Source organism: Oryctolagus cuniculus, chromosome 15 (assembly GCF_051225735.1).
Source record: "Oryctolagus cuniculus isolate XC-2025 breed Fujian yellow rabbit chromosome 15, ASM5122573v1, whole genome shotgun sequence".
NCBI lineage: Eukaryota > Metazoa > Chordata > Mammalia > Lagomorpha > Leporidae > Oryctolagus > Oryctolagus cuniculus.
The window spans coordinates 70682950-70695212 of record NC_142881.1 but is presented as its reverse complement, the minus strand read 5'-3'; the positions used below and the strand labels follow the sequence as shown (position 1 = coordinate 70695212).

Here is a 12263-nt window from a genome sequence, read left to right as displayed (position 1 = left end):
CAATATAAGTCTAACATCATACAGTAATTAAATCATTGAAATAATTCATTCAAAACAGCCAAAACCTCCATAGAATAGTTTGAGAACTGGACATCTGAAAGGAGACTAGGGCTGAGAGAAAACAAACTAAAATTAAGTTGGGGAGCCGATGCTGTGGCATAGTGGGGAGAGCTGCCGCCTGCCGTGCCGGCATCCCATATGGACACTGGTTCATGTCCAGGCTGCTCCACTTCTGACCCAGCTCTCTGCTACAGCCTGGGAAAGCAGTAGAGGATGGCCCAAGTGCTTGGGTCCCTGCACCGCATGGGAGGCCTGGAAGAAGCTCCTGGCTCCTGGCTTCAGATCAGTGCAGCTCCAGCCATTGCGGCCAGTTGGGGAGTGAACCAGAGGATGGAAGCTCTCTCTCTCTCTCTCTTGCCCCTTCTTCTCTCTCCGTGTAGCTCTGACTTTCAAATAAATAAATAAATCTTTAAAAAATTAAGTTGGACCTAGCCCGGTTTCCCTGGCTTTTTTTTTTTTTTTTCCTGCAATTAAAGTTCATTACCTCAGCACCGTGAATTTCCACTAGATGGTGCCTTTCCCTCTTCCATCAAACTTGTTTCAAAGAATATTTTGACCAGGTGAATTCACTTGCTTTTATGCTCTCCCCAACTCCAGGCAGTCACTTCTATTCTCATGCCATTATTTAGACATCACTGGCAAAGGTCAACATACCAGCTCCCACACTGCCCAATCTTAGGGTTCACCTTCTAAATCATCAACCTCTATTGGACAATCTCTCTTTTTCTACCTGAACAACTCAGGAGAGTTTACATATTTTTCCTGTGGACCTTGACTTTGGGGGATGTTCACGGAGTAGTGCATTGACCTTGCTTTGTTAAGATTTACAGGCGTTGCTGGGGCATAGTAGGCTGAGCCTCTACCTGCATCACCAGCATCCCAGTTCCAGTCCCAGCTGCTTCTCTTCAGATCTGGCTCTGTGCTGTGGCCTGGGAAAGCAGTGGAAGATGACCCAAGTGCTGAGGCCCCAGCACCCGCATGGGAGACCAGGAAGAAGCTCCAGGCTCCTGGCTTTGGATTGGCCCAGCTCTTACTGTTTCAGCCATTTGGGGAGGAAACCAGCAGATGGAAGACTTTTCTCTCTGTCTCTCCCTCTCTCTCTCTGTAACTCTATCTCTCAAATAAATAAATAAAACCTTTAAAATGTGATTTATTTATTTGAAAGCCAGAGAGAGAGAGAGAGAAAGAGATCTTGCCTCTGTTGGTTCACTCCTCAGATGGCTGCAATGGCCGGAACTGCGCAGATCCAAAGCCAGGAGCCAGGAGCTTCCTACAGGTCTCCCACACTTATGCAGGGCCCAAGGACATGGGCCATTCTCCACTGCTTTCCCAGCCCACAGCAGAGAGCTGGATCAGAAGTGGAGCAGCCAGTTCTCAAACTGGAACCCATATGGGATGTCAGTGCTTCAGGCTAGGGCGATAACCTGCTAAGCCACAGCTTATCCTATATGCCTGCCTATGACACCAACACACACCCAATCCTGTGTATTGAGCCCTGCCGTGTAGGTGTGACCAGCACAAACATAGTCCTTGAAATCAGTATTCAGGTGAACTTTAGAAACACATGCCTCCCAATTATCACCTACAAGGAAAAGCCAGAACTTGGGGGAACTCCTGGCAGCTCTATGACCTGGCTCCCACTCCTGTTCAGCTTGGCCTTGGAGAATCACCACTGGCCAACTGTGAGCTCCCACCAGGCTTGTACATGTCTGAGAACTGAAAAACTCTGTCCTGCCAGCCTGACACCTGTTTCAAGTGCTACAGGAAGAGTTCCCAGTGATGCTGGAAGAAAATGCTTTGACCACAATCAAGTTATCAGCATGACAATTTTGATAAAGATCATCAGTTTAAAAAAGAATAGCTGGCGCCGCGGCTCACTAGGCTAATCCTCCGCCTTGTGGCGCCGGCACACCGGGTTCTAGTCCCGGTCGGGGCGCCGGATTCTGTCCCGGTTGCCCCTCTTCCAGGCCAGCTCTCTGCTGTGGCCAGGGAGTGCAGTGGAGGATGGCCCAAGGTGCTTGGGCCCTGCACCCCATGGGAGACCAGGAGAAGCACCTGGCTCCTGGCTCCCGCCATCGGATCAGCGCGGTGCGCTGGCCACAGCGCGCCAGCCGCGGCGGCCATTGGAGGGTGAATCAATGGCAAAGGAAGACCTTTCTCTCTGTCTCTCTCTCTCACTGTCCACTCTGCCTGTAAAAAAAAAAAAAAAAAAAAAAGAATAAAGCAAAGTGCGGTAACAAATGAACTTGAGATTCTGGTGCTCTACAGAGTGGACTTGTGTTTCCTAAATGTCTTTTCTCTGGACTTTTTATTATTATTATTATTTCCCAGAAGTTTGGAATTTTTTTCACTTTTGGGATCAATGACTTATATATTCATTTCCCCCATTGTTTCTGTGATGTCAACAGTTTAACTTAAAGTCCAAACCTATGTTCAGTTCGTTGTTTACCTGTTCAAAATGTAGCATTTTCAGGGCCAGAGTTGGGTGCAGTGGGTTAGGCTGCTGCTGTCTGCAATGCCAGCATCCCACATGGACATCAATTTGATTCCTGGCTGCTCCACTTCTGATTCAGCTCCCTATTAATGTGCCTGGAATGCAGTGCAAGAAGGCCCAAGGCTTTGGGCCTCTGCACTCACTTAGGATACTAGAAGAAGCTCCTGGCTTCAGCCTGGCTCAGCTCTGGCCATTGTGCCCATTTGGGGCATGCACTGGTAGATGAAAGATCTCGACCTCCATATCTCTCCCTTCCCCCCACTTTGTCTCTGTAACTCTGCCTTCAAATAAATAAATAAATCTTTATTATTATTTGAAAGGTAGACTTACATAGAGAGAGGGAAAGACAGATCTTCCATCTGCTGGTTTACTCCTAAAAGGCTGCAACAGCCAAGCCTGGGCCAGGCAGAAGCCAGGAGCTTCATCCAGGTATCCCATGTGGGTGCAGGTGAAGTAACACCTTGACAGTAGGGATTCCATTTTGGGGAACCTGAGACTCCATTCTGGGAAGGTGCCCCCCCCACCCACACACACACCGTGAGGCTCTGCTCTGAAACTATGGTCTAAAACAGTTGAACAATAGCAGTCCACTACATCACACTAGGCAGAGCATAGAAACCCCCTAGCATGATCGCTCAAGCTTGGAAGTGGATAGGCTGCACCTGGGTTAATGATAAAAATGTAATTTGTCTATGCCCTACATATGATTAAAACCAATACCTGGATTAATGTCAAGATTATAATTGAAATTGTTAAGATTGCAACTGGCATTGTCAAGATTATAATTGATACTCGTTTCGCATCGGTTTTAGGTCAGCTTGACCCCCATAACCATGTATTCCCCCCGATCCTAGCAACCATGTATTCCCATCCCAATTTTGCAGTTTTTGCCTTTATAAACCCTGTTGCTTTGGGCTTCAGGGTCGAGAGTTCTTTTGGGCATGAGCCCACTCTCCACCGCCGGCAATAAAGGACCATCAAATTTTATCAATGTGTGGTGCTCCTTTGATTACACTCACTCAGGTACAACACAGGGGCCCAAGCAACTGGATCACCCTCTGCTGCTTTCCCAAGCACATTAGCAGGGAGCTGGATCAGAAGCGGAGTTCCAGCCGTTGTGGCTATCTGGGGAGAGGACCAGCGGATGGAAGACCTCTCTTTCTCTCCCTCTCTGCCTCTGCCTCTCTGCCTTTCAAATAAATAAATACATCTTTAACAATAAGTGGCAACACTGGGAAACAAATGGATGCCCATATGGGATGCTAGTATCGCAAGCAGCAGCTTAACCTAGTGAACAACACTGGCCCTAATAAATCTTTTTTTCTTTTAATGTAGCATTTTTTTCCATGACCTGACATGTTAAAGCCACAGCCCATCAGTTTGGTGAATCCGGTAAACTGTAAACTGGTGATTCATCAAACTGACTTCCAGCACACTGAGTTTTCCTAATGATTTTCTGTCAAATGCCCACTTAATGAGATTGCAGTTTCTTTATCTTTTTCTCTTTCTTTCTTTCTTTTTTTTTTTTTTTTTTTTTTTTTTTTTTTGACAAGCAGAGTTAGACAGTGAGAGAGGGACACAGAGAAAGGTCTTCCTTCCATTGGTTCACCCTACAAAGGCCACTACAGCCAGAGCACTGCGCCGATCCAAAGCCAGGAGCCAGGCGCTTTCCTGGCCATCCTCCACTCTCTACGCAGGCCACAGCAGAGAGCTGGACTGGAAGAGGAGCAACTGGGACAGAATCCGGTGCTCCAACCGGACTAGAACCTGGAGTACCAGCGCCACAGGCAGAGGATTAGCCTAGTGAGCCGTGGCGCCAGCAATGAATGTGCATTTTCCCAAACCCAACTTTAGCTACCTGCTTGACCCTTTCTCAGACATCTCAATGCTTAATCCACTAGACTGCAACAATAGTAAGAACAACAGCCAACATTACTTTTTTACTCTGTGCCGCCTCTCACCTAACCATGAAGCAGTTATGAACGAATGTCCTCCATACCCAATTCCTGCAGGAAACCTACTGAGCATCATCATCATCAGTCATCACAATGATTTGAGCTTTACACCCTTGGGCAAGAAACCGCCCTGGTCCCACCCACATCTCAATACCACCTCCTGGGGCCAGCGCTGTAGCACAGTAGGCTAAGGACCTGGCCTGGAGCGCCAGTATCCCATATGGGCGCCAGTTTCAGAACTGGCTACTCCACTTCCGATCCAGCTCTCTACTATGGCCTTGGAAGGCAGTGGAGGATGGAGCGAGTCCTTGGGTCCCTGGACCCGATGAGACTGGGGGTGGGGTGTTGGGGGAGATTCTGGCTCCTGGCTTCATATCAGCACAGCTATGGCCATTGTGGCCAATTAGGGAGTGAAACCAGCAATGGAAGCTCGCTCTCTCTCTCTCTCTCTTTCTGCCTCTCCTCTCTCTGTGTAACTCTGACTTTCAAATAAATAAATAAATAAAATTGAGAAATAAATAAAAATTGATCACATTTGTGAGCTGGAAGATCAGGCCTCCACCCCACCCCGAGTGACCTCATGCCCCTATCTGACCACACCTCTGTGCCCACCTGCCAATCAGGGTAATTAACCTCTTGTCTGGAAAGGCAGGGACAGCCCTGCATTGAGTGGAATATGGAATCAGAAGAGTTTTGATCTGCAGACAATTTCACAGTTTCTTCTAGCAACGAAATTTAATTTCACATTGTTTCTTCTGGCAACCAAAAACTACCCTAATTCTCCAGATGCACGATGCTTTCTTCATGTTGTTCTCCCCATCCGATGACACTGGGAGAGTGTGGGGTGTTTGCTGTGACTCAGCACATGCCCATCCTGCTCTGTAGACATCTCATCACACTCCTCTGGCGCTACTGGACAGCCCTCTACTGCTGCACTACGTGTGAATTTACATGTGGGAGAGGAGAGTTCGAGTCCTGGCTGCTCTGCTTCCAACCCAGCTTCCTGCTAATGTGCCTGGGAGGCAGCAAATGGTCCAAGTACTTGGGTTCCTCTTCTCCACACGGGAAACTCAGATGGAGTCTTCCTGACTGTGGCTTCAGCCTGGTGCTGGCCCCATCCCAGCTGTTGTGAGCATTTGGGGAATGCACCAGAACATGGAATGGTTGTCTCTGTCTCTCTCTCTCTCCTGCCTCCCATCTCTGTCACTCTGCCTATGGTAACTAAGAGTACCTAAAAGGTAATCTATAGAAGTGAAATTGACACTCAGATGCAATGATGGTTTACAGCCCTTGTCTCTACAGTTTGTTGAACTCTTTACTTAGTGTAGGGATAATGAGTATAAAGTAAACTGAAAATAAATCTTTGTAAAAATTAAGATTCGATGGCTGGTGGCGCAGCTCACTAGACTAATCCTCCGCCTTGTGCGCCGGCACACTGGGTGCTAGTACCGGTCAGGGCACCGGATTCTGTCCCAGTTGCCCCTCTTCCAGGCCAGCTCTCTGCTGTGGCCAGGGAGTGCAGTGGAAGATGGCCCAAGTGCTTGGGCCCTGCACCCCATGGGAGACCAGGAGAAGTACCTGGCTCCTGCCATCAGATCAGCGAGGTGTGCCACCTATGGCGGCCATTGGAGGGTGAACCAACGGTAAAAGAAGACCTTTCTCTCTTTCTCTCTGTCCACTCTGCCTGTCAAAAAAAAAAAATTAAGATTGGGACTAGGAGAGGGAGGAGGAAGAAGGATGGGAGCGTGGGTGGGAAGGATCACCATGCTCCTAAATCTGTATATATGAAATACATGAAATTTGTATACCTTACATAAAATTAAACTCGTTCCTGGAGGCCAGCCTTACCCTGATACTCAAGCCAGACAAGAACACAACAACAAAAAACTACAGACAAATATCTCTGATGAACATAGATGGAAAATTTTTAATATACTGACAAATCAAAATTGACAGCAATCAAAAACATCCGTCATGGTCAAGTGGTCATAGTTCAGGGATGCCTATAATATGTGGATGCCAGGGCCACAGGTGGTGGCCTAGCCCACTGCACCCAGCGCCGGCCCCTATTTATCTTTCTTTAAAAAACATGTATGTATTTGAAAGACAGCGTTACAGAGAGCGACGCTTGGAAAGGGTGTCCCCTACAGATAATGACCAGGCCAAGACGCGGCTGGTCGGGCCACCCCCTTGCTTGGCAAGCCCGGGGCCCTCCTCCCTCCTCGCGGGTTGGGCGGAGCAGCCGCCCAGGCCCGCCCCTGCTGGCCCTACATCCACTGCACTGGGAGCAGAGCCGGCCGCGCACCCCAGTAAGGAGCTGCAGCGATTGCGATGGCGATGGCGATGGCGGCAGGCAACGCGGCCTACTTCCAGAGGGGCAGTGTGTTCTGGTTGGCGGTCATCACGCTCTCCTTTGGCTACTACACGGTAGGGGCAACCGAGTTGGGACAACCGCCTGGAGCGAGCGCTCCTGTCACGCAGGCCTCCGCCTCCACTTGGAGGAGAGCCCGCGCAGGCGCAGTTCTCGCTCTCTCGCCTCCCAGCGGGGAGGGAAGACAGAACCCGGAAGGAGGCGCAGGCGCAGTCGGCTGCCAAGGCTTTTGGCAGGTGTTCGAGGCCCTGCGAAACCGGTTGGCCTACTTTCCTCAGGTGGGGGCGGGCACGACTCCCCACCTGCGGACTGAGCGCCTGGGTCTTTCACGATGGTGCTGGCGAACTCGAAGGCCGCAAGGGATGCTACCGCCTACTTCCGGACGGCCAGCCCGTTGCCCTCGCTGGTCACGGGGCTGGGGCTGGGATACTTTGCGGTGAGGGGCGGGGCGCGGACGCGGGCGCCTGTGTTTTGGCCCTGCGGGCTGTCGGAGCGCGAGGGGCGCCATGGGAACGGCGTCGGTGCGCATGCGCGCCTGGCGGTTGCCTAGGTTACGAACGCCAGCGGAAGCTAAGCGGGGTTTTGGAAGGTTTAGAGTGTTTGAAGCAGGGGGAGTTGCTTGGAAAACGGCGGATAAAGCCAAGGGAGGGCTAGGATTTCACTGGTGAGCAAGAACCGGTGTGACAGCAGGAGGACAGCTCTACTGCGGGGAGGAGTGACTTTCGTCTCACTTCCAGGATAACGAACGGGAAAGACGCCCGGAAACAGGTTGGGGAAAACCGGTATCATGTAGGAGGAAGGCGAAGCTAGTTTGGATCTTTCCCGGGAGATCCTGGAACCTGGACGGGTGTCATTTCCACAGCGGCGTCGCTCTGACCACCTCCGCCCTCCTTTCGCCGTGTGCAGGATGGAGGCGTGGGACTCTAGTTTTCCCGAGTGCCTTTTCTGTTCCAGGATCCCGCGACCCTGTTCGAACACACAAGCTGGGAAACTGAAGGTTCGAGTTGGGATTTAGTGGAACTGGCAGATGCCAGCCCCTCTCCACCGCGTGGTTAGGAGGCCGCAGTGATATGTTGTACTTTATTGGAATATTGACTTTAAACAGCATCCTGGGAGAAGTAGTGTTGCCTTTGGTGCAGATCTAAGTGGAGCACTAAACTTTGGAGGGGTTGACAGTGATTCACAGAAAGGCTTGTAACAGAGCCTGAGGAGGAGTTGGTAAGGTCACCACAAAAACCTTACATGAACGAGGAGTTGCTGTTAAACCTTCGCGAGTCTGATTTTCCGTGTATGTCTGCGTGGTGTGCAAGAGTGGAAGAGCATGATTCTAACTGTGAGATTGAGCCCAAGCCACCGCTTGCAGGACAGAAGCTGGCCAAAGCACGCAGACTCCTACAAGTCTAGGAAATAATGTTTGGGTGGAATTCATGAAAAATCGGATCCGTTCCGCCAGTGCACGGAGCCTGATCATCACCTCGTTTCTTTGTGGCACACATCCATTGGAGCTGCTTTTTAGAAATAGAGGATGGAGATTCGGGTGCCCTCCTTCAGACCCTGTTTCCCCGGTAGTTAGATTGGTAGAATCGGTGTTCTTTCCTACCTGCCGGTCTTCAGGTGCCCTAATGGTTTCTCTGTGCCTCTGGTTCTCTTTCAGTGGGTTGTCCTCTGGCCGCAGAGCATCCCTTATGAGAGCCTTGGGCTCCTGGGCTCGTTCACTCAGTACCTGGTGGACCATCATCACACCCTCCTGCACAACGGGTAAGGAGAGCTGCAGAAACGACACGCTGGTCTCGCTGGAGACCTTGAAGGCCTGCAGTTGCCTTTAGGTATTGAAGAGTGGCACTAGTTCACGTTTAGGAATCTTTCCAGATTTCTGTTAGATTTTATCATCAGACAATTCCCCCCTTAAACTAGACTGACTTGTAGAAATAGGTTTGGGCCGGCATTAACAGGTAAAGCCGCCACCTGCAGTGTCGGTATCCCTTATGGTTGCCGGTTCGAGTCCCGGCTGCTGTACTTCCAATCCAGCTCTCTTCTATGGCCTGGGAAAGCAGCAGAAGATGGCCAAGTGCTTGGGTCCCTACACCCATGTGGGGGACCTGGAAGAAGCTCCTGGCTCCTGGCTTGTGATTGGCCCGGTTTCAGCTATTGTAGGTATCTGGAGAGTGAACCAGCACATGGAAGGCTTCTACCTCGCTCTTTCTCTCTCAGCCTCTGCCTCTCTGTAACCCTGCCTTTCAAATAAATAAATAAATCCTTATAAAAATTTTCTTTTTCTTTGGTACAGAGAAATTTTCCATACACTGATTTCGCTCCCCCTGATGCCCCCAACAGCCAGAGTTGGACTAGGCCAAAGGCAGAGCCAGAAACTCCATTCAGGTCTCCCACGTGATGGCAAGAATCCAAGCACTTGAGCCATCACCTGCTGTCTGTCAGGGTGTGCATTGGCCAGAAGCTGACTCAGAAACAGAGTTACCGAGACTCGAATCATACACCTGAATGTAGGATGCTGGTGTGCCAAGGGCAACTTAACCTCTTTGTTGTTGTTGTTTCAGGTATTGGTTTGCCTGGATGATTCACGTGGCAGAGTCCTTGTATGCCATGGTGCTGTGCAAGTAAGTCATTATTTAAGTCCTGGTCACCTTTCTCGTGGTATCTGGTAGAAGCTGAGCCACCACATTTAAATAATTCATGCACGCCTAGGCTGAGAGCACTCTGAGGTAGTGTGGAGTACCCATGTCTGATACTGGGCCTGACGCAGGAATACTCAGTAAATGTTCGGTGAGTGAGTCCATTTAGTTTGTGTTAGTTATTATTTACTCCGTTAGTGCATTAGGCTGACTGTTATTTTGTTTGTTTGTTTTTTTTTTTAACTTTTTAATTGTCTGTACAGCAGCACCTAGAACAAAAGATTAGGAGTCTGCCTCCTAGTGTGTGAAAGAGCTGAGTTACTTTCCTAGGCCAGTAATCTCCTATCTTGATGCCACAGTGAACCACCTGAGGAGCTGTTTCACTGTACATGTCTGGTTTCCACCAGAAAAATTGATCTGGCAGGTCTTGCTTCAGACCTACAAGTCTGTTCTTTCTTGAAGGTCTGCAGGTAATTCTGGAGCTAAATGCAAGTTAAAAGCCCCCAAACAGACCCTACTCAGCAGATGCTACTGTAGGTGACTACTATGTGAGAGTACTGAAAAAGATTCTTTGTACTTTTGGACAATTTGTTCTCCCCTCCGGGACCGTCTGCTAGTGGGGTCCTCCGTGAAGTCCTGTTCCTTTACTCTCCCACTGGGCAGGCTGAACCCATCTCTACGCTTTGGAGTGACACAGTCGCCCTTTGCCAGAGTGCAAGGGGATTTCCAGGTGGCTTTGTTGAAACTGTTCTCTGGGCTTGAGACTGTGGTAGGAAATGCCCAAGCGTTCTGAGACTCCTTCCCAGTGGCCTCTTGGGCCTCCCTGAGGTCTTAGCTGAGGGTGTTTGGCTCAGCCCCACAGCTTGACAGCTGTTGTGACTGGCATTTGGAGCCTCTAATGAAAACCAAAAGACTGTGTTGTGTTGTACACTTCTTTGAAGGGAGAAGGAGAACAAGCCCAGGGAGGTTGCGTCTCTCTTACTGTGTTCCTAAAACCAGTCCTTTAAGGATCTAACGTGTTAGCATGTGCCATAGCTCACTATAAATCAGAATTAATACTCCTTTTGATTTGTGAGATCAATGAAAGAGTAAATAAATTTGAATGCATGAATACATGAAGACATGGTATAACTTTGGAGCTTCCCAAATCCTACTGCCCAGGAATAACTACTTGTAGTATTTTGTTGAGTTCCCTTTTTTTTAATTCATACCTGGTAATTTTTAATTCAGTCATCATCCTGTAGGAAAGAGTACTTTGCGCTGTATGTAGATACAGAAATGACCTTGGAGGTGGCAGGAAACTAACATTTACTAAGCACCCTCCATGTGCCAGTCCCTAAACAGGAGCTCACGGACACAATCAGGTTATAATATAGTCTCTTAAATCCCATGTTTTAAAAATACATACCTTTCTGAATTTCTTTTAACCAGAGATAGGATTGGAGTATATGTTTGACTTTATATCTGCCATAATCATACACTTAAGCACTTCGCCATGTTTTTATTTTTTTGTTTTTCTTTTTAAAGATTTATTGTGTTTATTTGAAAGAGTTGCACAGAGAGAGAAGCAGACACACAGAGGGGGGGGGTTTCCATCCTCTGGTTCACTCCCCAGTTGGCTGCAATGGCCAGTACTGTACCGATCCAAAAAAAGGAACCAGGAGCTTCTTCTGTGTCTCCCATGCGGGTGCGGGCCCAAGCACTTGGGCCATCTTCTACTGCTTTCCCAGCCATAGCAGAGACCTGGATGGGAAGTGGAGCAGCAGGGACACAGCACCGGCCCCGCCATGTTTTTTTTTTTTTTTTTTCCCCTGCCATATTTTTAAAATAACCTTGAAGGCAGGCACTTGGCCCTGCAGTTAAGATGCTACTTGAGGGACGACACTGTGGTGTAGCAGGTAAAGCCTCCGAGACCTGCAATGCCGGCGTCTCATATGGGTGCTGGTAGGAGTCCTGGCTCCTCCATTTCCCATCCAGCTCTCTGCTCTGGCCCGGGAGTGCAGTGGAGGATGGCCCAAGTGCTTGGGCCCTGCGCCCACATGGGAGACCGGGAGAAGCACCTGTCTCCTGGCTTCGGATCAGCGCGGTGCGCCCACCGCAGCGGCCATTGGGGGGTGAACCAACAGAGGAAGGAAGACTTTTCTCTCTGTCTCTCTCTCACTGTCCACTCTGCCTGTCAAATAAATAAATAAATAAACAGTGCTTCCTGTGAAACCATAAGATCAAAATTATGGTGCTTATATTTTGTACTTTTTTTTTTTTTTTTTTTTTTTTTTTAGGTATAAAGGAATCACAAATGGTCGGGCTCAGCTACTCTGGTTCCTACAGACTTTCTTCTTTGGGATAGCATCTCTCCATCTTGATTGCTTACAGACCAAAGCGCCAAAAACAAAATTAAAAGCAAATATACAGAAGTTTCCTCTACTTAATTCAGACACCTTTCCAGGGTGACGGGGACTGCCATTTTCACTCAATGATATTTCTATTTTGTAAAAAGTGTCCCTCAAAGCTATCTAGGACCCTGCAGTTACTCATTTTTCGTATAATATGCTGTGGTTGAGCTTGAATAGACCAGTTAGTTAACAAGGAAATAGGAAAAGTAAATACAAGTTTACAAGTAAATTAAGGAACTAGGAAAAGATTTTAGCCTTCAGCTCTGCGGACTCAGCACAGAAGAGGGCTTCCCCCCCACCTTCTTAAGGGCCTCTGGCGCTGTGGGCTCTGCTGTCATCTGGGCTGAGACACACGCTTGC

At 48.9% G+C, this 12263-nt stretch overlaps 1 pseudogene across 1 annotated transcript; it reads left to right on the top strand.

The window, feature by feature from the left end:
* The first annotated feature begins 6735 nt into the window (after positions 1-6735).
* Positions 6736-11924, top strand: LOC127489550 (transmembrane protein 254-like; annotated as a pseudogene). Its single transcript, XR_016221013.1, has 4 exons — positions 6736-6936; positions 8535-8638; positions 9436-9495; positions 11790-11924. The product of XR_016221013.1 is annotated as a transmembrane protein 254-like (transcript).
* The last annotated feature ends 339 nt before the right edge of the window (positions 11925-12263 follow it).